The following is a 4860-nucleotide window of genomic DNA, read 5'->3' as shown; positions in this document are numbered from 1 at the left end:
ATGAGTGAAGCGCATAAGTCTATTCATATCCACCTACCAAAGGGTCGTTACTCCATAGATAGGCTGTGACCCTATTAGTAGGGCGGGATAACGAGCTAACTCAGCTCGGCTCGTCTGAGTTCGAGCTGGCTCGTTAAGCTAGCGAGAGGCTTGGCTCGTTAAGTTAACGAGCCACAGAGTCAGCTCGGCTCGGCTCGTTTATGAGCTCGAGTTGGCTTGTTTAACTCGTGATCCAGAGCATAAAAAATAATTTGAACATAATAATTAAAACTAATTTAACAATAGAAAATAGTAATTATACTCATAGTTTCATAAACCACGTCAATGTAATTAACCAAATTAGCACAATTCATCACTCGTCAATTCACAATTCACATACATGTTCACCAGTTTAACCCACAATTATATTTATATAGACTAATTTAACACATAGATATAGTTCATTAATCATTAGTTTAACTCATAGGCCATAGACACCTCACATGCATATAACATGTTCATCAATTATTCCGTAAATGATATGCATGTAGTTTCGTTTTGCTGGAATGTGTTAGCTCGTTTAGCTCGCGAGCTGGTTCGTTAACAAACCGAGCTGGCTCATTGACGAAACGAGCTAGGATGTCAGCTCAGCTCGTGAAAAAATTCAAACGAGCTGGTCCGAGCTGAGCCGAGCTGACCATGAACCGAGCGAGCCAACGAGCCACGAGCATTTCATCCAGTCCTACCTATTAGTGGGATGTTACTCTACAGATGGGTCGTGAGAACTACCCGAGCCCAACACAACATGAAGTTGCACGGAGTGTAACGCTCTCTCATAGTGCCACGCCACTCCCACCCCACTAGGTAAAGGTGAATGAGCGACCGAACAATCTATAAAAAAGAGGATCATGATCCTTTTCAACTCATACTTTCTAGTCCTTTTGGCTAGAATAAATTGTAATATTTATTCTTGTGTGTTGTCGTAACACACGAACATTGTACTAGTAATCTTTATAAGTTTGTGTGTGCATTCATTCATATCTCTACTACTATAAAGCACCAGTTTTGACGTTCTCATCCCGCGTCACGAGTGAAGCGCGTAAGTCTGTTCCTCTCCACCTACCAGTGGTCGTTACTCCATAGATAGATCGTGACCCCTATTAGTGGGACGTTACTCTACAGATGGGCCGTGAGTACTACCTAAGCCCAACATAGCAGGAAGCCGCACACAGCGTAATGCTCTCTCATAATGCCAGCCCGCTTGGTAAATGTGAATGAGCGATCGAACAAGCTATAAAAAGATGAGGGTTAAGGCGTGTACAACTCTATTTGATCATAATATATATCATTAGGTTAATCTTTGAATTTATTTTGATAATAAATCTATTTTAACATATAAGTGTTGCTAATATTTTTATAAACACAAATGGGATAAAACTCTGTGATATTTTTTCTTGAGACGCGGGGAGTACCATAAATTGATGAAAAAGATGAGGGTTAGGGTGTGTACAACTCTATCTCTACTACTTATTAAGGCTCTAAGGGTAGCCTGCCACTTTTGGTTCTGCCACCCGAACTCCCGCCCAGCGCCCTGCGAAATCTCCAAAATTCTCGCCCAACGCGCCCTGCGAAAATCTCCGAAATTCCCGCCCAACGCCCCTGCGAATTCCCGCCCAGCAAAAATAAGCGGGGCCGCGAGGATCAAACCCTGGCCATTTCAGCCACCACGCGCAACACAATGCAACAACCAATCTCTTGCTCATATGGCAAGGGCCAACGCTTATAAGCCGCACTATGCCTACTTTACTAGCCGGTATGGTACTAACCATATCTGTAAAGAAAACACACAACAGTACCGGTGTCCTGGGCTGAATGTTTGGTGCGGCCCATACTCCAGCTATGTTTGGAGCAGCCCATACTCCAGCGACGGACGCCAGCTGTCTCCCTTCATTCTTGGGTAACCTCTGCCTCCGCGACGTCGCGCCCAACCGCTCGCACAGCTCCACTCCCGCGGCTTCCCTCTCCACGATCTCCACTTCTCCACCTTGAATGCGCTGGAGTTCCCCTCCCGCACTTTGCCGACGCCAGAGACATCCGCAACCGCAAGCGCCCCTTCCTCCTTCCTTCATCAGGAGCCGGAGGACCTCGCCGTCCACCACCTCCCCTACTCCCTTCCTCCATCAGTGTGGCGTCGGCGACCTGTCTCGGTCGAGCATCAGCCGAGAAGGAGCAGGTGAGCGGGCATCAGCCGAGCGGAGCGAGCAGGAGCCGGAGGACCTCGCCATCCACAACCTCCCCTCCTCCCTTCCTCCATCGGCGTCGGTGAGGGGTGCTTGTCGCTTGCGGACTGTGCACGCCACCGCAAGCCGGGACTGTGGGCGCCACCGCAAGCAGGTTGGTCGCACTGCGTTTGCGAGTCATCGGATACTGCTCTAACTGTTTTTCTTTCCATGTGCTTGCTTCTCTTGCTCACTGCTCCTCCCTACCCCAGTCTCTGCTGTGCGTGGAGGACAACCTTGCCGGCGAGCGAGGAGGAACGCGAGGACTCAGACGCACCGCCACGTCTGGTCTGCTCCTACCCCCCAATTCTCTGATCCTAAATTGTTTCCCTCACCTGCCTGTCCTCTATGGAAGACATGAGGTTCTGTTCATGTGCTTACTTTGATTATACTGTTTAGCTAGATCCTCACCGTTTAAATGGATTGTAAGTCTGTGATCAATAGCTGCAGGGGGGATTACTGTGATTTTAATAATAATCCTCAACCTTCAAGTGTCAGGTGTTGGGGATGCAGAGCGTTACCAGGGAGCTGGCGAGGTGCTGCAAAGTGAGCAGCAAGGGAGCTGATGCCGAGCTCGACTGCTACAGCTGCTCCGGCGTGCTGCGTGGGTGACAGGAATGGTGGGAGGAAAAGGAGACATGAGAGATAGAAGAGAGTAGAAATTGAGTACGTCTTCTTGCATGAGAAGGAGCGTACATGAGTAAGCTTCTAGACCGTGCATCAACTGGATAAGAACAGGAGCATTCCAAGGATTTGGTCGACCTAAGGATAAGAGAAAATGTGTGGCAGGGAGGGGATAAGGAGAAAAGGCTAGGGGATAAAGGCCATCGGCCAGCACATGGAGAAAGGTGATTTTTCCTTCAGATATTTGGAACCTCTGAACGGCTACACTTCACTGAAACACAGTTTCAATCTTCTGAATCCACTGAATCAGCCACACTACCCATTGCCCAGCTCTCTGTTTGATCCCCTTTTATGTCACAAATTCTCTTAGCAACAGGCCCATCTCCCTTAACTAAATTTACTCCCTAAGCATAGTTCTTTCACTTTGGTATAACGCCCATAGGTTGGAAATACTCAAAGAAAAAGTTGTGATGCGCTAAAGTAGAGTATAAATACTGAAAAGTCCAAATTCAGCTAACTGGACACCACAGTTTAAGTCTGACAGAGGAATTTGCAATAGGTTGTTCTCCAAGTTCTATACAGTAGCAAGCCAACTCATTGCACAAACCTTGATTATCTATATTAGGTCAATCATTTTGCTACATACTCTTAACCCAAATATCTTTGGATTAATTACCACAGAGCTCCAAAGGTGGGTAAAAACACACAGATTCAGACTTAGATGTTTTACTGTTTGAAAATCCCCAACACCTGACAACTGATCTTTAGGCAAACATTACTCTACAGGGTGTGGTTAGTTTTTTGTTTAATTTGTTTTGTCATTTTCAAATGATGCAGACTAAAAACGTAGATGCCAACTACAAATAGCTTAGTGATATGTTGATGAAATTGTATTTTGCTCTTTGATGTGCTTCATTTTGGCCTTTAAATTAAACAAACTATTTGGGTAGATCATCTATTGGTGTATCTGTGTGCTCTAAATTACTATATTTGTATTTTTCACAGGACACATATTGTTGTTGCTCTGCTTGAACAACTGAAAATCTTGCTTGGGTGTGTTGATTCATAAAGTATTGCCAGCGAGCGAGGAGGAACGCGTGGACGACTCAGACGCGTCGCCAGGTCTGGTATGCTCCTACCCCCCCCCCCCCCCCCCAATTCTCTGCTCCTAAATTGTTTCACTCACCTGGCTGTCCTCTGTGGAAGACATGAGGTTTTGTTCATGTGCTTACTGTGATTATACTGTTTAGCAAGATCCTCACCCTTTAAATGGCCTGTAAGTCTGTGATCAATATCTCAAACAATCCAAAAATTGGGCACCCATTTGCTTGGTGTTTGTCATATCTTTGATGCAGAAAACTATCTAACTGTTTCTTTTCTCTATCACTTTCCTGCAAGAGATTCTTCAATGCTTAGAACTGAATGCAGTGACATGTACATGTATTTGTTTCGAAGCTCTATGTAGGGGCTTCTACACCAAGTGTACACACATCTATTCGTATATTGGCTCATGGATCATATGCGATTCATGCTATAGCATCGACGTTATGGTTCAATTATCGTGATATATGTTCCCGTTGCAACGCACGGGCACTCACCTATGTATAGTAGAATAAAGCAGCGTGCTAATGGTCTACCGCCCTGCACGCATCCATACACTACTACTAGCTTATATTAGTATATACTATTAACAAGAGCTGACGATAAGACGAAGGAAGCCTGACACGCGATGCCTGAGTGTCAGCTAGCTAGCTGGAACAACTTAGTGTAAACTAACGAATAAACTTGTTTGTCAACTTTGCGTAGGGTAGTAGTTCGAGCGAGCTGGATTTCAGTCCCATATAAACAACTTGCAAATTGGCGGTGGCATGAATATACTCAACTTGCAGAGCTGGCATCTCACATGAGATTGTGCAGTATATGATTTTTTTAAAAAAATACAAGGTCGCACGTCTCACCTCGTTCGCCCAAAAAAGAT

At 45.5% G+C, this 4860-nt stretch overlaps 1 long non-coding RNA gene across 1 annotated transcript; it reads left to right on the top strand.

Annotated features, from left to right (window-relative positions):
• The first annotated feature begins 2175 nt into the window (after window positions 1–2175).
• Window positions 2176–3674, top strand: LOC109943095 (uncharacterized). The gene is made up of 3 exons (XR_002265717.1): window positions 2176–2373; window positions 2471–2546; window positions 2757–3674. It is a non-coding gene; the product is annotated as an uncharacterized lncRNA (long non-coding RNA).
• The last annotated feature ends 1186 nt before the right edge of the window (window positions 3675–4860 follow it).

This window comes from Zea mays, chromosome 10 (assembly GCF_902167145.1).
Source record: "Zea mays cultivar B73 chromosome 10, Zm-B73-REFERENCE-NAM-5.0, whole genome shotgun sequence".
NCBI classification, from domain to species: Eukaryota; Viridiplantae; Streptophyta; class Magnoliopsida; order Poales; family Poaceae; genus Zea; species Zea mays.
Note: the sequence above shows the minus strand (reverse complement) of the source record. Positions and strands in the feature narration are given on the sequence as shown.